This window comes from Pseudopodoces humilis, chromosome 2 (assembly GCF_049639895.1).
Source record: "Pseudopodoces humilis isolate 2021_Gansu_Grassland_sample_001 chromosome 2, ASM4963989v1, whole genome shotgun sequence".
NCBI classification, from domain to species: Eukaryota; Metazoa; Chordata; class Aves; order Passeriformes; family Paridae; genus Pseudopodoces; species Pseudopodoces humilis.
Genome location: NC_142201.1, coordinates 19,871,790 through 19,894,552, shown reverse-complemented (window position 1 = coordinate 19,894,552; position 22,763 = coordinate 19,871,790). Strand labels below are relative to the sequence as shown.

The 22,763-nt window shown below is 38.5% G+C and overlaps 1 protein-coding gene across 3 annotated transcripts in view; it reads left to right on the top strand.

Moving 5' to 3' along the window:
- TBL1X (transducin beta like 1 X-linked) overlaps positions 1-22,763 on the top strand; it is a 192,724-nt gene that overhangs the window by 35,568 nt on the left and 134,393 nt on the right. For all 3 annotated transcript variants that reach the window (XM_014250990.2, XM_005516617.3, XM_088051657.1), the window contains exon 2: positions 19,200-19,272. The gene's annotated coding sequence lies outside the window, so the exon portion shown is untranslated. The remainder of the gene's footprint in view (positions 1-19,199; positions 19,273-22,763) is intronic.

Sequence of the window (22,763 nt, the reverse complement as noted above, 5' to 3'; positions counted from 1 at the left end):
TGCATTAACTCTTTATGTGGCATGTTTACATTTTAGTAGATCTGTTAATGCTGTTGTAGTTTTTGGCTTTCTAAATATATGATAAATAATAATTATATTTAGTGCTGCTTTACATCACCTGATCATACTGAAATCAGTTTTGTGCAAAGAAACTCAGAAATGGGTCTTCCACTTGAAGAGTAGTTGAAGAAACTGCCCAATACAGGGGTACTTGTTTTGATCTGGCAAAGATGGACCTCATGGTGCAGTTCTAATTAGTCCTTCTGGTGCGCTGGAATGCTGAGCTTGTAATACCTCATTGCTTGTAACAAAACCATGGTGTTTAGGAGGAGGTAGAAAATGCTGAATATATAAATTTCATTTGTAATTACACCAGGCATATCAACATAAACATTCAGGTTTTTACTCTTTTTTTCATGCCTAGATGGTTTTCCCCTTCTGTCAAATAGTTGTTAATGAGCCTTTCTTAAATTCCCTTCATCTCCTTTGATCATCAGGCTGTATTGACAGGAACTGGTTTAGATGTTTAATCTCTTAGGCATTACAGGGTGACAAACTGAGGTAGTAAATACTGTAGCCACTGCAGTCTATTCCATGTGATGGTTAAGCAAATGGCAAACAAAACCTCCTTAAATTTCTGTAACTTGTTGGTAACTAACTTGGTTTTTCAGTCATGGAGGAGTAGTTATTTACACTTCATGTGTGTGAGGCAGTGAGGACTGAGGTGTGCTACTGCCTGTGTAGGGTTAGTGGGAAAAGGGGTGCATGGAGGATGTTTGTTGCCATGGCTTTCAGACAATGCAAAAACATCTTTTTGGCAACCCCTAGCAGCAGTAGCTGTCCAAGATTCTCTGACCTTGTTGTTCTCCCAAAAAGGAAAAAAAAAAAAAGTGCAACAGGCTCACAAATACTTCCATTAACAATTAATTTCTGTATTATTTCTAATTTGCATAGTAGTTCTGACACATAAAATATTACCCTTGTTTCATAAGGCAGGGGTGCCTTATTTTGAAGTGCAAGGAAACTGTAGAACCATCCCTTGCCAGAAATTAAGTTTGTTTCCAGAGCAAGTTACACATTTGCTTATTGAATGTTATGTAAGGTCTCTTTTGAACTAGCTACTTGTGATATTTCTCAGGAGCACTGCAATAGTGTTACTTTTCAAAATGTACCGTCACACAATGCAAATACTGTCCGTTCTCAAGATCCCAGTTTATGGGAACATAATATTTTCTGAAATATGTTTTTGTAAAAAATTATGATCAAGTGGTGACAAAAGTCAGTAAAGCTAGGGGATTTTTGAAGCAGAGACAAGTCTGAAACGTTTCTGCTTCATTCTTCCTGTTGTGGACTGGTACTAGCTTCTGCTCCAACCTTAGGTTTAGTGTCAGTTCTAATTCTTCTGAATTTATCTGACAGATTTATCTCTGTCAACCACAGGATTTGTATGCCGTCTCATACTGTAGTTTCTGATACCTGTATTTAACTGATTTGTTTCCTATCTGCCTCGTTCATCTCTTCATTTTTGGCAAACTGGATTTATCTTGTTTTTATGATTAAATGGAAGGAGTTGCTAAGGATTGAGATCTAGATCCTTTATTATGTTTTAGCATTGTTCCTTGGAAACCTGATTATATCTTGCAAATTAGAGTAACGTTTCAAAGGTAATAAAACCTGTGTAGCTTATTAAATACCTCATTTTTTTACTTATAGATTCTTACTGAAGCGGAGTAATATTATTTCAAACTTTGCCAAGTGAAGTGTTCTGCTGTTGCTCTGTGTGTTCACTACTAGCTAAGCGTTTGCCATGCTAGAATAGAATTACTTTGTCTCAAGGACTTTACATTCAGAGTATTATTTTATAACTGTCAGTTAAACAATGGCTTTTTGCTAATAATATATAAATATTTATCGTTTCTCAAACAGTTGTGATAAAGGAAAGGAAGTACTTTTCTAGACAAATTCAAATTCATGTGTGTTAAGCCTCTGTTTATCTTCAGTTTCAATTACATGGCTGATACCTGGCTTTTGTTATTTGATGGGCTATAAAATTCAGTTTTGTGTCTGTTGCATTGAAAATGTGCAGCATATACATATATTTTGTTACTGCTGATAATTGGATTAGAGTTTTGCCAGTCATGTTTGCTTTTAAGAGCTTATGGTATAGCTCCATTTGCATTCATGAAATGATTCTAATTGGTGTTTCTAACTGGAAGTGTTCACACTCTGTGTGTGTGTGTGATTTCTCCTCCTGTCCTGGCATCTGAACACCTTACAATTCTACTCATGTGAGCAGCTTTCATTCATAAAGAATTCTTTGACAGTCTGTTCTGTTTCTCGACATTTTTCAGTATTTTTCTCTTGTTGCTGATCACAATGAGACACTGAAATGGAGACAGTGCAGAGAGCTAATTGACCTAGTATCAGATGCCCTTGGGCACAATGCATTTTCAGTCACCTCTGGATGAAAACCTTAAAAACAAGTGTGTTGAATTTTCTCTTCTAAAAAAATTCCCCCTCCACCCCACCCCGTCCCATTGCAGATTTTGACTTCTTGTCATTGTTAATGATGCAACAGATCACTATTGGAAGGTAAATATGTGATTGCCTCAGACAGGACTTTCAGTGACTGAAAAGGACTGTTTCTTCAGCAAATCAAATTTTCAGTGATGCTTGCTTGAAGTATGTTCTTTTGATGGAAGCTAAAAGCAGTGATCAGGAATAATTGCACCTGTAGGCAAGGAACAGGAAACCAAAGTGATGGATTAAAGGGTGCGATTAGGAAGCTAGACCAAAAAAAAAAAAATTTTGTGTATTTGAGGAGAAAATAGGAGTGAAACTATGAGTAAATAGAGCACTTAAGCATTTCCTATAAAGGAAATTCCTGCCATGATGTAGTGGACCCAGGAGTACTTCCAAGCTGTGAGGTAGAAGCTGGGTTCATATACCTCCTGACCTGCATTAGATGGGAACTTCACAGGCATCAGCTCTTTCACCTTAATTTCCACAGAGGGGACACCCTGGTGAAAGTGCTGCAGCTTTTGTGAGTGCAGTTGGCCTCCAGCATTATGACATATGGACAGTCTCATTCTGCTGCTTGCTCACAGAAATACGGGAATACTTAATGAAACCTCTCCCTCTGGAGCTGTAGGGAAATCGTGGTTTCTGGCATGCCAGGGCGCAGCAGTTGCTGCAGAGCTGCTGCAGTCCCTCCTCTAGGTTATTGGTCCAAAGGGAAGCTTCTTGTGATGTAGGAAACAGAATGTCACCCCAGAATAAAACATCCCCGTGCTGGGCCAGCACTAGCAAATGGAAAATTGGCGAAGTACAAAGAAGCAAGTAAACGAAGAATTATTTTTGGTCTGCTGAGGGCTCTAAGAAAGGTTGCTCTCTGTACACAAACAAGCTTCCATCAGTTACCAAACCTACATATGACAGCAGCATTTTTACAACTAAATCAGGGCTTCCCAGTGTCATGTAATGAAACTGAAAATTAAAATTGGGAGACATGCTACTTCTTCACTTGTATGTTTTCTAAAAAGAAATGTGGTTTTATTACCTTTATTTTGTAACGTAAGCTTTACTCATTTGAATATGTGATTTTCAAATTAGTTGTAGTTCATGATAAGGATAATTCTTTCAAGTACTTTAAAATGATTGTGATTGATATAAGGCATTGTCCTGCTATTGAGGTATTGGCTGGAACAGCAGATGTACCATGTGGATAGTCAGGACTCCAGGCAGCAAACTCCTCTTGTTCAGTGTCTTTAGTAATTGTAAGTCATAGTGGCCTAAAGTTTGCTTTAATTTATAGACATAGGATATGTTTCTGAGACAGGGCCATATAGGGAAAGATTGTTGTCACGGGGGGCTCTCTGCTTGGGCTTCCACATATTTCCGTCTCCAGTCCCGGAGAATGCTGGAGTAGGAGAAGGCCATGTCAGTTTGTTGAAGGTGAGTGTTCCTGGGCTTTAGCCAGGATCATCTTGCAGGTAGAATAGTTTCCAGCTTCCTACTTCCCTGAAAAGTCTGTCCATTATATGTTATGTGAACTCAGGATGAGGTCATATTTCATTTCAGCCCTGGAGGACTGGCCATTTCAGTATCCCTCCTTCACTTCAGTATATCTGTATATATTTGTGTATATTCTGTAGGCTCTCACTGTTCTCAGATTGTGTGCTGTTGGTCCATAGATAGTTGCTAATTAGAGAAGATAGGTGGAAAAACATCATGTGTGTGTTTCAGTTTCCAAGATTCCCTGAACCCTTGGCATATACTTCATTACCAAAACAATTGAGAGCCTGCAATCAGAGTGATGGCATAGTATTATACCACTTTGTTAAGGCTTGTACCAGGAAAAGAAATAAAAAGGATTAAATGATTGAAAGAGGAAAACTCATTTCCTCCCCTTCTCCACTATGGCTTCTTTTGCTTTATTTTTACACCAAGGTCAAGAAAATTACTCTTATGGACAAAATTTACCTGCTTCTTTTAACCTCTATTGCATAAGATGGCTAAATACAGGAATGCGCATGTAACATTTATGTTGCTGTGAAACAAAGCTCTTTACTTGGCCTGATATGAAAACAAAAGCTCTTTTGGTCAGAATCACTGCTGCTTTTATGAAATCTGTAATGATTATGCTGCAGCCCGTTGTGTTAATGATGTTTACAAGTACCTCACATTTCCCTTTCCATTGGGGATTAAACTGGTTCCATATAAACGCATACCGTGTCTTGATCAACAATGTCACTGAAATATGTAAGATAGTGCATATTTCATATATAATGTAAAAAAAAAAAAAACACTTCTTTTTTTGTGAGGTTGCCTTTCTTGGTAAACTTTTGGTTCTTAATTCATGACCATTGTGACTGAATCTGCATTTTCTCTCCAGATACTTTCCTGGGCTGTACTCCCATTCTGAAGAGCTGCTAGGTAGTGAATGGCAGTTCATTCAGTGTTTTGCAGGGCTCAACCACCTGCTGTCAGAGAAGGTCAGAGGATAAACTGTGACTCATTGCAAGAGAGTTTGCTGTAACTGCTGGTCACAGTGAGACCTGAAATCAGTGGAGTTATGTAGCAGCTCTGGCGAGGGATGTAGCAGACAAAGACTTCATGCAATACTGGCAAAAATGTGTGGAAGGCTGAGCATAAGAAATCATGGGAAATTCTCCACTTCAATTTGCCCAGTAAGATCTTAACCACAATGCAAAGCACCTTCTTTGAGGTGAAGGAAGATCACTTCGTTATTTCAAAACTGGTTATACTTTTCTATCTTGTGTTTGACTTCTGCAGGCATAGTTAGAGTCTAGACTTCTATCTTGCACACAAGTCAACTCGCCCCTTCTTTCTTTCAAGCTGCACAGGGTCAACATGACTGTTAGATTGCAAATATTTTGATAAGGGCTGCTTTGACACCATGCAAAAATACTTGCTGCAAAGAATAAAATGACTGAAGATAGAAAAAAAAATCCTTGAGGTTAACAGGATAGACTGCTTAGACATTTGATTTTAATTTCTGTATTACTCTTTTTCCAAGCACTTTCCTTACTTCCTTTGTCTTTGAAAGGAGGGAGCTTAAAAAATGCTCATCCAAAGCTAGAAAAAAACATATTAAAAATAGTGCTCTAAAATATTTAAAAGTTTTGAAAGAAGTAATTTAAATGGAAAAGCCATATTATTGGTGGTTGCTTTTACCTCAGTAAGTTCCCTTGGAAAATTCCAGTGTTCTGGGTATATTGAAATGTGTGGGTATCCTGCTGTAATTCAGAGTGGAATCTTTCTGCTCTCTCATATTTGCATTTCTCAATCTCAACAGGGTGTACCCCAAAGCAATACATTGACTCATTTTCTTACTCTATTTTGCTACTGCAGAGGACTAACCTTAGTATTGGATTGGGTGGAATTGACTCAGAGCAGTGTCTGCTGGTCACTGGTACAGGTAATGTTTCAGGGAAATTGGAAAGCTCTCCTTTTAACTCTCCCTGGGGGTATCTCGAGTTATTTAGCAACATTTTCAGTGAACTTAATACCTGTAAGAAATGTTTTACTGTTACTGCATGGAGTCATAGTTATTTCAGATAGCATGGGTTGTTTTATTGTTATATTGATATTTAAGATAATTGGGATGTAAACTTTATTTAGCATGCTTGATCATCAGGAAGACATAGAGGTTTTTAGGTAAATATTAGTATCTTGCATCCTTTTCCAGTTGTTCTAAGTAAAATAACATAGTCTTTTCTGGCCTTTTTTTTTTTTTCATAAATAGATATTTGAATCATATGTCAGGTAGCTGCAAACTGGAAATCTAATCCTGCAAACACCAAAGCACACAAGAAATTTTCTCAGATAAGGATTTTTACTGACATGAAGATTGCTGAGGTGAACAGTGGTTCACTGCATGTAGTAAGAAATCTTTGAGTGGAATCATTGGCTCTTAGAAGTGTGAAGGTGTCTGACAATTAGCTTTAAAATATTTTTATCTTTATATAAAGAATTACTTAAGTGAAAGCACTCCCATGTGTCTTACCAAAGAAAATAATATTTCTCCAAAGTGTTTCTTTTAAAAGCCTTTCTCAGAGGTCTTACTATGCAGAATATGCCTCTTCTTGTATGTACACCAATTTTCAGAGGCTTTGATGAGGCACTTTAGTCTGATATGCACCACAGGAGTCTATTAAATAAAATAAATATGAATTAAAATTCCTATTATATTGCTTTTTTTGTAAAAAAAAAAAATCTTCATCAGTACATCCTGCAGGAATAATATAAAATTGTATTACAGTAATGTTTTCTCTTCCATGCTGATGCTTTTTGCTTTTAATGACATTAGCCTAGTTTAATACTTGACACCATTTGGCTCAGTAATGGTATCAGGTATTTAGGTCCAGCCAATTCATATTAGGAGTTACTCAGTTTCTAAGTAATGCAAATATTTCTACAGATCTTTCAACAAAGCTGTAACTTTGTATCTCAGCAACTAGCTTTGTGTGCTACATACGGGGTGCTCTGTTCTGTGGGGAATCCTCTGTACTTTGAGTGTATTTCCTTGTACTCAGCTGTAACTAAGAGTCTGTGTCTGCTTGGTGTAGAGGTTCAGCATGGCTTGGTTGAAACTCTGGATGTGGGCAACCTTGCCAAGTGTTGTCTGTGACAACCTGGAACCAGTGGTGCCTCGCTGTGTTCAGCAGTGTCCCACAAGGTCCAGTGTTGTTTAACTTGCTCATCAGTGGTGTGGATGAAGGGCAGGTGCTTTCTCAGCAGGTTCTCTGAGGGCACAAAGCTGGGAGGGGTGGCCAATACCCCCGAGCGCTGTGCAGCCCTCCAGAAGGACCTTGGCAGGGTGGAGAGATGGGCAGGGAAGGACTGCCTGAAGTTCAGCAAAGACAGGGTCCTGCACCTGGGAAGAACAATCCCCTGCACCACTACAGGGTAGGGACCAACCTGGAAAGCAGCTCTGTGAGAATGACCTGGGGGTGATGGTGGTGGACAACCATCTGTCCATGAGCCAGCCGTGTGCCCTGGTGGCCAAGAAGGCCAGTGGGATCCTGGGGGGCATTAGGAAGAGCATTGCCAGCAGGGAGGTGATCCTGCCCCTCTCTCTGCTCAGCCCTGCTGAGGCACATCTGGAGTGCTGTGGGCAGTTCTGAGCTCCTCTCCTGTGTTCTGAGAGACACAGAGCTCCTGGAGCTGGTCCAGTGGAGAGAGCAACAAAGATGATTAAGGGGATGGAGCCCCTCATGAGGAAAGGCTGAGTTAGCTGGGCCTGTTCAGCCTTGAGGAGAGACAATTGAGAGGGGCCTTGAACAGTGTTTATCAGTATCTGCAGGGGGGTGTCAAAAGGATGGAGCCAGGCTCTGTTTGGTAATGTCAAGCAAGGACAAGAGGCAGCGGGCAGAAACTGATGCACAGGAAGTTCCACCTGAACATGAGAAAGAACTTCTTTACTGTTCAAGTGACCACACACTGAAACAGGTTGCCCGGAGGCGTTGTGGAATCTCCCTCATGGGAGATATTCAAGAACCATTTGGACACAATCCTGTTGGCTCAGATGTCCCTACCAGTGGTCTTTTCCAACCTTACCCATTCTGTGATTAATTTACTTGATAACACTGAATAATCCCACTAGGATGTCGTGAATGTCCTGAAAATGATGGGAGATCTAATTGATAGTCCCACTGCTCAGTGTCTGAGTGGCCAGGTGGTTACTTTGTGTGGAGAACTTCAGTGAGTCTGTGGAATGAGTAGAATTTGGAAATTTAGTTGCTATGCTGCTGCTTTGATGCAAAATTCAAGAGAGTAAACTGAAGGAAGTAATTTTGGTCTTGTGTGTTTTGCTCTTGCTTCTGAATAAATTTAAGTTTACTGTAAATTTATAAAAAGTAAGGAAACTCAAGCCAAAAGCATTACTGAAGTCATACCCTTAGCAAACCTGGTGAAATACCACTTATCAAATCTTTTGAGTTCTTCTCCTGTAGTTTTTCTTCCTTTTTCTGCCTGTTATTAACTACACTGTATTGTTTCTAGTTTGCAGGTTATTATCCCACCTGACATCTGCATATGCTGAGACCTTATCCTGTGTCAGATCTATACTTTCATATCATACATGTATATGCACACTGTGTTTACGAAATACATTAATAGCAAGGTACTCTGCAGTGTTAGAAAGAAGTGATAAGCATATGCTTTAGATTCCCTGGATTTGAAGGGCATTAGGCTTGCTAATGTAGGCGTGGGCGCTGTGTTGGGCTTATGCTTTATTTTTTTTTTATAATTTCAACATGAAGATTAAAAAGTAAAGTTGTAAGGTTAGTCAGAAAGAATGAGTGGGACCTAGTGAATAGAAATGGAAATATTGATAAGAAAATATCCAAGTATGTTGTGGTCTAAAAAACCCTCTTATTTTCATGCCTGCATCAAAACCACTGCTCAGATATAGATAATTCAGTATTCTTGAGACATTAATTGGAAGATCAAGTGACATAAGGCAGCAATACAAACTTCCTTAATTTTGTCTCATAACTGTGTATTATCCCTGGCCAGTAAGGGTAATTTACTGTAAATCACTGTAATTCTTGTCTTTCCTGATAACACCATATCACATTGTCGGTTTGAAACACTGCCTGCTCATTTTTGCTTGCAAACTGAGATGCTTTTTTGTACATATACATACAAAGATTTCAGAGTCTGTTTGTATACATGCAAACTGTGTGCCTTATTTGCAAATGTATCTTGACAAACGTATTTTCCAACTAGGAATATGAGTGGATTTTACTGGTGGGACTTTATAAGAGGTACATACATTTATGTTCAAATAGAAGTAAATTTTGATTTTTTTCTGGATATGCTGTTAGTTTCCTGCATGGAGATTCCATATTAGAAGTAAAAAGTACACTTCTGTTGTATGGATACTGAAATTTTGATATATAAATACAATGTACATACATCCCAACTGTAAACACTAGGATGGTATCCTGGTTTTCAGATTACTTACTTTTTGTCAATATAAGTCAAGCATGCAAAAGTATGTGTATTTTATATTTCAGGTGTCATAGACCAGGAACCTCACCAGAATTGTGCCCGATACTTATCTGCAATTTCAGGGAAGCATAACCTTTTCTATTATCAAAGACCAAAGGGCCAAATTTATATACTGAGATCCTGTTAATGAGCACAGAGAACAGAAAACCATCTTTGCAAGCTGGGACAAATTACGCTAATGCAGTTTAATAAAATACCGAGTGGTGCTGCAGTTTTTTATGAGATGGGTCGTGATCAGCCTTAGGAGAGCTGCGTGGAGGATGGATTTTCATCCCTTCTGCTGTAAAACAAAACTTAAGCCAGCATGGACAGGTTTTCCTCTCACCGCTGGGCAGTGAGGTAGCTGTGAAGAGTATCTGCCTCTTCCTGTAGCTAAGCTCAGCTGGCCAGCAGTAACATGCTGGGTCATGCCAATTTGGTTGTTTCTGGTCCATACCTTCCTTCAGCGATGCATGAAAGTGCTCTGAAAACATAAATATCTAGAAGGTATATATTTCATCTGTGGAAGCAATGTAGTGAGTTGTCTACAATTTATCTGAGGTTGCACAGCTGCTGTATTTCATTTTATAAACATTGAATTCTACACCATGAGCTATTAGCAGAACTTATCCTGTCTGCCTTAGTTATTTGTGAGCTTTTTCCAGTACAAGGAGTGGGTTAATCTGTGAAGTTGGATCTAAACAGGAAATGGTTAAGGTATATATGTGATAATGAGTGGAAAAGAGAAACAGAGTTTGAGTGTAGCTAGGATATTTATTTTCTGAGAAGGTAGTACCCTGCTTGACTAGAATGCTTGCTTTATTTATAGAAAAAAACTCCCATGTCCTCAGCTTACAGGACAGTTCTGGCTCTGCTAGTTGCTTGGTAGAAAAAGTACTTTTTGGAATGCAGCTGCAAAACATTCATGGCATTTCTTGGCAATTAAGAGATCCTGAGCATTAAGGGAAAGTAGTTCTTGTTTTGTCTAGTTCAAGTAATGTTCATGTTTTGGGCAAACTTTCCACAAAGATAGGTTTTTGTTAGGAGTGTTTAATTATAATAGTGAAACTAACACGATGTAGCTATAATGTACTATAATGTACTGACTTGTATAGGAACCACCAAGCTGTTTGGTACCAGTCAGCCCCTTCATCATGATTCTTTGATTTGTGCTCCTGCATTTTTAAATTTTTTGTGCCTTTTTCTTGTGAAACCAGGAGACTGTCACTTCCAGTATGATGTAAATTTTTGAACAAAAAGAACATTTGAATTATAAACTCAGAATCCTGAAAACATTTTTCAGTAGAATATATCAGTGTTGATGTGAGCTTCTGTAGAAGTGGTTATCACTGAGCAGCTTTTGCTCTGGCAGCTAAGAGCAAGAATGTGTGAGAGGAGGTGGCCTAGCACTAGTGACTTGTCTGGATGGAATTGCCACAAAAAGGCACTTTTGGTGCTGGCTGAGGATGTAGAGACAAAGTGGGTGGAGGTTTGGCCTTTCTGGGTATCTTCTGTGTGGCTCCTCAGCAGGATGATGTGGTTACAGGGTAGACAAGTGGCCATGTAGAACCATCCATTTAGAAGTGACTTCTGAGTGCGGGCACAGGCATTTGGTGTGGAGTAACAGGAGTGCTTGTTATTGTGCCCTGTATAGTTCATCTGCTTTCTGCTGCAGTTCAGAGGTTTATATTTATGATTAAGAATCTGAATGTCTCAGCTGCTAATTCAGCTCTGCAAACCCTCAGTGCCTTGTTGCAGACAGGTCACACTTATCTCAATATGCAAATGTCTAAAATGAGAAGAACATCTGTTAAGATCATAGGAAGTTGTGTAGATGCTTTAATGGTTGTAGTAGTCTGGATTAGGTAAAGTGCTGTGATAATGCCACTAAGATGGCTCTAAGCCACCAGTGTGATGTTGCTGTGAAAGGGTCTAATGTGCTTCTGCAATGCATTAGACATGATCTTTTTGGAGAGAGAGAGAGAGAGAGAGAGAGAAATGCTAATAGCATTTCGTAAAGCTTTCCTGAGACCTCATTGTGTCCGATGATCCTCCTTTGCAGTGAGCAAAAAGATGGACTTAGATTGGAGCAGGTGCAAAGAGAGTTTAATAAGCTGCACAGGAGATTTATTCTGGAATGACAGTAGAAAGTTATGAGATGAGTATTTGGATTTGAAGTATTGAGGTCTCCAAGGGGTCTGAAGGGAGACTGAAATTGCTTGTTTTGATTATATTTATTTGGCACTAACAACATACTTCAGTATTTCCAGTGATTGCTGGTGGATAAGAGGAGCATGCTTTTTCTGCTGTTCTTCCAAACCGTTTAATAACATACTTTACTTGCCCCTTGCTCAAGCCCCCACCTTCTAACATTCATCATGGAACCGAATACTAGATCTGGGGTCAGAAATGAATGGGTCCCTCAGGAAAGAGAACATACAATAGATATTTTTGTTCCTTTTCTGTTATGTTAAACACAGTCTACTTATCCTGATCATTAAGGAGAAGTTGCTACATAACAATTACTAAAAACATGCAGCCACCCTCGCAAAGACATAGAAAATAGCAAGTTGTAAATCTGTAGTATAATTGTAGCCTTTCCTTGTAGCTGTTTTGCCCTCTGTGTAGGGTATTGAGAAGCATTTTGTGGGGTTTAGGACACGTGGAGCAGATACACAATGGAAACTGCAGAACTGAACATTCATCGTGTGGTTGCCTGCAGTGGCGCATTCGTCCCGAAAGGATCATCCCGTGTCCCTGAACTGTGCTGAGGCACAGTGAAATGCTGGGTTGGTGATCCAGAGCGGGTGTAGCATTCTTTCTGCTACTCACACTGTACTGTTTGGTGCAGAGAAGTTTCTCAGTCATCTGTTACCTCCTGTAGCCCAGGAGAACTGTTCTCAATAAGTGATGTCTTGCAGTTTGGTTATCACTCTGCCTTTGCATTTTTGGCATTTCTGTGAGAAAGTAGACTTTCAGGGAATTCAGCATATCATAAATGACCTCAGCTTCAGGGGGGAAACTACAGAAGCAAAATGAGATATGAAATTGTTTCAAAAGCTCTAAATTTGATATTGAATTAAGTAAACAGAATGTGGGCAGGAAGCAAAGAATGATAAAAAGAAGTGCTTCCATTAGGTTGTCTTGTTTTTTTTTCAGAAAGTTGTGCAGCCTGAGAGGGGCATAGTGTTTATAACATATTCATGGCATAGCTGCTTCCTGGTAAGAGTGCAATGGGAGGAAGTGCTTTTCTTCAATTAATAAGTGAAATAGTGGCTGATAAAGGATGGGCTACAGCTTTCTAGATTTTATTCCAGACAGGATTTAAAGTTACTTTTCAATGTCTAATTGGAGGGCCGGATAAAAAAGTAGGACATAACTTCCTGGTGTTGATAGGCTCAGGCCACAACCAAACATTCAATTGGCTGTGAAAAGGCTCTATGCTTTATATGGCTATTGTCATGAAAAAAAAATAATCTTAGGGAATTGCTATAATGTAAGCCTGGATATTTGTAACATACCTTGTTAGGCAGTGGTGCGTGCTCAAGGAAGAGAACTAGTAAAGCAGGGTATTGTTCCTGCTTCTACTAGTAACTTGCCATGAGGTTTTACACATATTTCAAAAGGAGACAAGTAACTTTGAGTAGATCATTAATGTTATAATTAATGCCAGTTGAATGTCACTTATATTTTTTACCATAAAAAAACAGTAGCTCTCTTTCAGGATGAATTCTCTTTCAAAAATGAACTGAGTTCAGAAGATTGTACTTCTACTTAGCTGACTAAATGTAGTAGCAAATCTTTCAAAAATTCTGACCATAACATTTACGCTAAACTATTAAAATGGGTCTGACTTATAACTTACTTTGAGATCAAACACAAAAAATATTCTAGGGGTTATGTTTTAATTGAAGGGATTTAAAATGTGGTAAATTTCTTTCCTTTTCCATACCTTGCAGATCATCAATCTGGGTGGAAGAATGCACTGAAACCTTTCATGAGCAATTGTGTGACAGCAACTGCACTGTTTATATTTAAACATCTCTGTTACTTTCTAGCAATATCCTTCACAAGGAATTCCTGTAATTAATGGTTCCTGAAAGTATCAACACCTCCTCTCTCCCTCAGCTCTCTGGAGTGTGAAACTCAAGAATCAAAGAAATGTTAACTATATTGGCTTTAGGCTGTATAAAGTATAATCCCAGATCATTTGTTTGCTGGAGTGTTTTAGGACTTACCTGTGTGACCAAGTTAACTAGCACCAGCCAGACTATAACAGCTATAGTGATGATGCTAAAATACACTTGTTCTAGAAAGAGAGATGTTCTGAGGTGAGCTGGGATTCTTTAGGATGAAGATTGTTAAGCAAAAAACCTTTTTATTGCCAAACCCTCCCCACCAGACCCTTTCATGGAAGATTTAAACTAGTTCATTGTGTGATTCCATCACCATTACACTGATAAATTTCCCATGTCAGGAAACCATTAGATGGTAAGAATCATTATTTTCCTTCTTCTTGCAGGCTTTGGGGAGGCACAGGCACTTTTGATTGTGACAAGGTGGGGAAAGGAGTGGTTCTTGTCTTCATACTTGTGTTTTTGGGGGAAAAATGATATATCTTCATTTGTAAATGATTCTCTTGACTATTCTGGCAAGGACATATGTGTGGGTGAACTAAGTGTATTTTTCATGTCACTGGTGATGGAAACTAGAATATAAACATTGTGGTACAAGGGATGCCAGGAACTTGTGAGGAAGGGAAAAAAAAAAATCAGTAGAAATATTTCCTAAAGTAAAAGGTGGCAAATACTTACAGTTGTTCTATGGCTTTTTGATAAGTTTACCAGTGATCAAATTTTTGTATTTTGAGGGGTTTCATGTGTGTATGTGTTGTTTTTTTTTGTTCTTTATTTAATTTTGAATCAATCTACTAATAGCTATGTTATTAATTTCCTGTTATCCTAGCTAGCAAACCCATTTGAATATACTGATTAATAGGATACTCAGCGTGCCATCTTTGGAGTAATGCCTCAGATCACAAGTGATAATTGGCTTCTGTATGAGTTGTAGTCATTGCATTAGTTAGGTTTTGAAGCCCAGTTCCCAGAGCATGATTCATGTTGACTGTCGTCCTTTCTCCATGGGGAGTGAGAGTGGTGAATTTCCTGGGTCAGGGCAATACTGGGGATGGGAGTCAGGATAGCTAAATCTCTTCCTGCCCTCAACACCTGCAGGAAATACAAGAAGTTGAAGAACAAGCAGTTGTATGAATTAAATATATTCGTGTGACTGTTTGAGACCTCTTCAGAAGAAATAAGAATAAATACCATCTTACATTATCGTAACACATACCTTTCAATGTTGAGTGCTTATCAGCAAGATCCAAGTATTTTGAATGTTTTTGATTTCCCTGTTGCATTTGGGATCAAATAAAGATAATTAGATACCACTTTCAGCATTAAAGTGTACTTAACTCAGTGTGGCTCAACAGAGGAAAGAGTTTTATTTGTAAATACTGTGTTCATTAATGATATTGCATTTATATTTAATTTTTATATGTTGGACACACAAAAAGGTTGTTGGAAGATTATGTTGTAGTGTACCTAAATATTTTTGATAATTCACTATTTAAGTATAAAAAAGTAACTATTCTACAGGAGTTTTTTCAGTTAAAACGAGGAGATATTTTTTCTTTTTAGATTGAATATTGAGAGAATCAAGATGTAATAGAAATTTCAGCAGAAAACTTCTAGCACTGAATCATTTATCTCTGCTCATTAGTTAAAGTACACTCTTATTAAATGGCCACAGTAGCAGTAATGCAATAGTAGCATAGGAGGGATCTGTCTGTAATCCAGGAGTGCAGCCCAGGCTGGCATCTACCCACACGGGAAGCAGCTCCATGGAAAGGGACATGGGTGTTCTGGTGGACAGCGAGTTCCATGTAAGAGTGTGCTGCTGTGGCAGGGAAAGGCAGCGGGATGCTGGGCTGCATCAACGGGGGAATCCCCCACAGAGTTGAGTTAAAAGTCCTTGTCCCACTCTACTCAGTGCTTGCCAGGCCACACCGGCACTGCTGTGCTCACTTTTGGTCCCCACTGTGCAGAAATGTATGGATAGCCTGGAGAGGGTCCAGGGAAGAGCCACAAAGATGATCAAAGGACTGGGAACCTGCCATGTGAGGAAAGGCTGAGAGAATGGAGTTTGTCCCCTCTTGTGCAAAGAAGGCTTATTGGCTACAAAGACAGTGGAGACTCCCTTTTTACAAGGAGTCCTATGGAAAAGGTGAAGGGTAATGGTTAAAAGTTGCTCTTGTTGGGATGCTGACTGAACACAAGAGGAAAAATTTTCACAATGGAAACAATTGTGAAATTGTTGTTGCTGTTGGAATACCCCCAGGGAAGCTGTGGATTCCTCGGCGTTGGACACTCCTAAGCTTTGCCTGGACAGGGTGCTGGGCCTTCTTACCTAGCCTGTGCTTTTGCCATGGAAAGTTGGATCAGGTGATTCACGAGGTCACTTCCAATCTGGTATTCTGTGATTTTATAGAATCAACTTAAATTCAGCCTAAGCACTCTTAACCCACCCAATCACCAAAGGCAGGGAAGTTTGAAACAGAATAGGAAGATGTCTTTGGTTAGCTCTTACTTTCTGGCAAAAGTAGATGAAGGTATGCTACAAGGTATGTTATAATCTACTTTATTCTGTAGAATAAAGGTAAGAACACTTATCCTTGGTAAATAGTGCTAAGAAAACCCTGTTTTTAATTAAAACCCCTTTTCCCTCCCCCACTGCACTTAATATATTTGACTGAATGAAGGGCTGTTTTATCTTTGGAAAAAATGATTTTAAAAAGTGTAAATAACTTGCTGTTAACTGAGATGTAGATCAAGTTTAGGTTGAGACTTAGACCCTAAGTGACTTTATTTTGGTTGATTGTAGAAGGATTTTGTTTTTAAATTTAAAAGAGTGGATGGTGTTAATATAACAGCAAGACAGAAGTAGCAACAGTCCACAAAGCCTTCACACAGCTGCCTTGACATCTAAATATATAGATGTCTGTAGTGAGGTATTTAAATGCCTAAAATTCTATTTCTGCACTGCTGGTTTGGCTTTTCTTCTGCCCCAGTTCTTCTGGGATCCTGAAATTATGTGTCCCTGCTCATTAGCTCTTGTACAGATCTCTTTAACACCCATCATTAGATGTGAGTTCTGCACAAGGCGTAGCAGCCGTGGCTGTGGCATGCTAATCACAAAGATTGCGTAGGAATCAGGAAAACACATGCAGTTAGTTGTTGAGAAGAAATTTGGAACCTGCAAGGGCAAGAGGGAACCACGGGAAATGAGTGGGGGAGTAAAGAAATAGGAAAAACACTGGAAGGTGCAAAGCAATATGGAAAAACTAACAGATCTGTGAAGGGTGCAGAAAGCTGAGAGATGAAAAAGAATGCAGCTAGTATGGGAGAGCTGGAGGCTGATGGGACTCTGGTTGTGGGGTGGCAGCAATCGTGCAATACTGTGTAATGAAGTTGTTGAGAATGAAGTGGTCACTGAAAAGGGACAGGGAGGCAGTCCAGGGATCCCAAATAGGAAACAGCCTAAAGACAAGAGTGGATGGGGACAGTAGCATGCATCCCCAGGACTGGTAATAAGAAGGCTTGGATGAGAAGTGGTGAAGTTTTGAGGGAGACCAAGTATCTGTATTGAGCAAGATGGACCATCCCCATTTCAATGGCTACTGTTTCAAAAAAAACAAGCTCAGAAAGCTGCCTTGAATAAAGAGCTACAAAGAGCAAGTCCTGCAAAGCTGGGAGGGTGCAGAATTAAGATTATCTAAAATATATTAACTGAGCTCCCATGGACATTTACATTATGATACAGTTTTAAATTCTCTGATCGCAGAATTGTATGGTCTTTCCAGGTGGAACAGATGTGTATGAAGACTACAGCAAAGAAGGATAGGCCTCTGGAAATGAGCTTTTATTTGTTGTAGAAACCCTAAGACAGATAGTGAATGGGGCAGCTCACAAGTGAGGGGAGGCGTGTGTCACCTTAACTAGGAAACTAGGTGGATACAGCTTCTCCAGGAAATAAGTTAAGTTATTAAAGAAAGATAAATACTCTGAAAAATGAGTTTTAGGAACCTGATTGAACACTAAAGTTTGTAATGCTCCTGATTCTGAAGTTGTCTTGCCTCTGGGATCATACGATGCCCCTGGCAGGGGTCTGTTGTGACCTGACAGCACCACAGAGGAGCTCTGTCCAAGAATGGGCGTTTCTGTCCTCAGAGTACTGTGACCATATGGAATGCAGCCACTGGGTAGAGTTTCACTACTCTCTTCTAGCTACTGTATTCACTGAATGAGGTTGGGGCCGTGTGGAAAGAAAAATGTGCATTATCACCTAATACAAAGTCAGTCAAACTAGATTTCAACAAGGGTAGTGCCCAATTAACTGCAAATCCTTGGGGGAAAAACAAAAAGGGAAAAAAAAAGTCCAACTTCTGAAGAATTTAGTTTCCATGTCATTGGATACCTATCTTATATTAGGATTTTTTTAGGATGTTGATGTTTGTATACAGCTTGCTGACGTCTATTTCTTTAAATGGCATGCTTGCCATACATTTATTCTGGGAAAACACATGTTAAAAAACTAGGTAAATCTAGGAAGGATGGTTACAGTCAGTTTTTTAATTTCCGTTGACTTCTGGTAAAATCTTCTTCGAAAAATTGTACCTTGCTTAATTTCCCAATTATATACTTACTTGCATGATGGAGAAGACGAAAAATTATTTTCTTTTGATCTGATGTAATAGGAGCTGGGTTTTAGGGGAACAAATTCAATCTTATCTGATTATATCCTGACCACGGTCAAAAGTAAGGCTGTAATTGCTGTTTAAGGAGAGTTGTTACAGAGGTTGTGTCATATCAAATACATTGCTTTTCTACTCTCTTACTGTTAAATGGACTGCTCTAAATTAGATGGTCTAATTCTGGAAAATTTGAATACGTGCAGGTGGACTTTTGTGTCAGCAAAGCCACACTTATTTAATTGGAGCTCCATATGTCTGCAAAAATTGGTTCCATATGGTTGAATGGCACATTTTGAAAATGTTTCTTTAATTCATACTAGTGCCAGGAGAAAGAACAACTCTATTTTTTATGCTCCTTAACTAAGTGACAGTGCACCTGTACATGAACCTTCTTTCAATTTTTAAAGCAGTAATTGAATATGTAGGATTTGCTTGTCACATGTTAACAGCTTTAAGGTAGCTTAAATATGTAGCTAACAAAGGCTTAACTGTGTGCTCTCTGTTTGTACTCCTTAAAACAAGTGATGAAAGATACTTAAATCATGCAGTCCCACCGTGTATTAGGTTGAATGTACATGAGTTTTCTGACAGAAAGCTCTTTCACTTCGGGCCATGGTAAATCTAAACATATATATATATATATATATATATGTGCTGGTCAGATAAAACCCAGGTTTTTTACAAGGGGAAAACAGCTTTGAGTTTGCTTCTGGTTAACTGTATTGATGAGAAATAATCCTGTGAGAAAAGCTGAAGAGATGAATTTTTAAATTGGGGCCATAGAAGTTGATGTAATTATTAAGAGATGAATTTATGAGGAGTAATGTAAATTTATGTATTTATTTATTTTATTTTTTATTCTGCTCAGGTACCTAAGGATAAAACTGGCCTGAAGGGAAAATCTGTGGGAAACTGGGGACCTTGACTGACCTTGCACCTGAGTAAGTGAATACTTAGTGAAAATCAGCTTTACAAAATGTTAAAACTGTGAAATATTTTTCAGCATCTCCATGCCTAATTGAAGTTGTAACTTTAGACAGTACTTTGGCTTTTGGATTGACAAAGACCAGAAGTAGTAGACCTACCTGCAAGGGAGGGAATGTGGTGTAGAGCCTTCAGTGCCTTGCAGTACATTTCTTTTTATTGCTACCCTTGAAGTCTCCATAGAATGAAACATAGCTTATAGGCAGGATTTCTTGGTATTTTGATATATTGCCTTTTCAGTTATTTATCTTCAGACTAATGTCTGAGTTTCTTAAAGCTTAACTTGATCTTGCTGGTTTGTAATCACAGTAAGGCGCTGAGACTCAGCAGAACTGTAGGTCAGGCCAGGTTAAATATGAGGTTATCAGAGGGTGAAGGCTGAGAAAATGACCTCATGGAAGGTTGTATTGGAAAGGATGAATGCTCATTTCATGAGGAGTTTTTTGGGGTTTTTTTTAAGACAAAAACTGTTGTCTTGGTTGGGGTTTGCTTTCACTAAAACAGGACAGGGACAACATTTCTTCACCAGCTTGGATGGGGCATTCTTTGTCATCTGGAGGCCCCCAGTCCCAAACCCAGGTACACAGTTTTCTGAAAGGCAGGAAGAGTATTTTCCATTTATGCACATAGCTTTCTTCCCTGGCAACCAAAGCATTATTCTGGTTGCAAAAAATTATTTTACATATTGAAAAATCATGTTGATGCGTAACTTATTATTTAATGCATTTATTTAGTCATACATATTAATATATTAAATGTCTGTAATATTAATGAGCAGATAAATTTTTTATAGCATGAAACTTCTTTCTGCTGGTAACATATTTTTAAAAATGGGCAAGTTAATTGAGTTTTCTGAAACAATTGCTAGAGCTGGAGCCTTTCTTCCTGCTGGCATTTCTCATGCTCAGAGATTTATCTTTGGTTTTAGAAAGCTTTACTAAGCTGAATATCCTTACTGGTATCTACATTAAAGTTTGAAAACAAGACTTATCAGCTGAAAGTATCTGAATTTAATCTGATCTAAACTTGTTACGAGTGCTGTTCATTCCAAATCTGTGCTGTGGTTTATTCATATTCTTGTACTTAACACATGAACTTATAAATTGATATCAATCACATCACTGCATAAAAAAGTGTATTTCATTTTGCTGGAGTATTTACTGTGTTTATCCCTGCAGTAGAGTAGTAGACAAAAATATCACTCATTGCTTTCAATATTAAAGAGAATTAAACATGTAACCTAAAAATCTGCCAGGCTTTGTGAGCTATACACAAATAAGACTTTTAGTTCATTAAGAAATGGTAGCATTTAGCATTATCATTCTTTGCTTTGTAAGTTAGGTACTGAATTACAAATAATGCCTGAGACTGTATTATAAGGAACTGGTTGCTTTCCTGTGCATTACCGGTTCTCATTGAAGTTCTGGTTCCTTGTCTTGCACTTGCTGTGCATGGTTTTAGGAATCAGGTGTCTGGACTAGCAAACAGGTATAAGGTTTGTTAAAGAAGAGAAGTTCAGTGTTCTCTAAATGATAGTGGCATGTTTTGAAATCACAGTTGGCTCAACAGCTCTGTTTTAAATCCAGCAGAGACCTTTGAGAGAGGTTTTTGCCTTGTTTCTTTTAACTTCTATACTAACATGAAGCAAATGTTTTCATTTATTTCCTATGTTATCAGTCCTACTCTGCATATTTTAGCTATTGCTTTTGACAGTGATGAAAGGCAGCTATTTCCCAACCTTTGGTATTTTGGGTGCTACATAAGCTCAGCTGTTCATTTTGAGAATATTTTCTTCTCCTGATTTGTTCCTGTTTTCTCATTTGAAAGGCAGCACTAGGTATTCCAGATACAATTGTAGTCTTCTTGGAATTGTAATTTAGATTTTGTGCCTGTGTACATGAGACAGGAGCCTGCCTGTACAAAAGAAAGGCAGTCATTCTGCTGGACTGGAGAACCTGTAGGTACAGTGACAAAGATACCGTGTCAGTGTTATGTTACTTTGTACTTGAAAATTGTCCTTAATTGTTATCTAATAAGGTAGAATTCAAGAACTGGTGAACTAAGAAATGGGGATAATCCAGTTGAATTGTGTAGTGTGTTCCTTCATGAATATAGGATTGATCTCTAGGTGTTTTACCCAGTTTATTTGCCAGTTACTGTAGTTACCGCATCACCTACAGATTTTTTCATTCAGACTTGAAATTGAGTGCCTTGGGGCAACATTTTCTCCATTAAGCATGAAAATGAACTGGCCTTGGTTTTGAGAGGATCCTGTGTGTAGCAGTTTTTGTGCCTGCTGTTATGGAAAGATCAGCGGGTTTTGTGCAAATCTACATCTGGGTGTGAAGCAAGATAAATCTGTGATGTAACTCTCATTCTGCTGCGTTTTGTTCTTTCCCAGGGATTGGTAGGTATTAGTCCGTGCTGTATTTAGAGGCTGAAGTGAAGCCAGCTGGTACTGTTGCTGTAGCCTGTTGATACCATAGGATGAAGCTTTTCAAATTCTTTTAGCAGTTAATTTTGCAGAGATTGCTATTATTTTTGTAAATCACAGTGTATGGTTTCTGTCAGCTTTTAAAGATGTCATATGCTCTACTGTTTAGAGTGTAGAAGTCTCTGGGGATTTAAAACTCTTTCTCTACAGTATCTCTTTCACAGAGATCAATTAAGTTTCTAATTAAAGTTTTATCAACCTAGCATCTGTTGAAATCCTAAAAATGTTGATATTTGTTGAGACAAATATAGGAGCTTTTCTAATCTCCTGAGAAAATTTTTTTGGAGATTGTTGGGGTTTCTTTATATTTTTGAGAGTGTTTCTTTGTTCACAAAGTGGTGTTTGAATAATGGAAAGCTTTAGAAGCTGAGAATTTTAATGAAAAAGAGCCAAACAAATTTATTTAAACAATTTTATTGATTAAAATAGCTTGTTCTCAACTAACAAAACTGTAGTTGTAATCCTTCCCCATTCTTTTTGTCTTTGAAAGACCACTTATTTTGATCAGACCTAAAATGTTGATTACAATTACATCTCTTTGTTTCACCTGAAGCTTTTCTTGGTGTTTGGAAAGTTGTATATCACATATATTACATTTGAAAGGTACCAAAGTCCTGTGGTTGGCCTCAGCATTAAAATATATAGACACTTTTGCTTTATGAGGCTGTAAATCAGATAATTCATCACTACTGATGACCTGGAAGTAGATGTGGGCTTTTAAAGAACAATATATTATATTACAAATTCCTTGGGAGGGGGAGTGTTTGTTTTTAGGAATTCCTGGAGAGTGGAAGCCTATTAGGATGGTATTGGACGTGTAATAAGTCATGTACTTGGCCTAGGTTGAGGGTTTTTTTCCTTTTTCTTTTATGGTCTGAGACCATTTAAACATTCTGTCATAATCTTAATAATAAGTAGTATCCTCTCTGCAAACACAGAAGAGAGGGGGAAGCT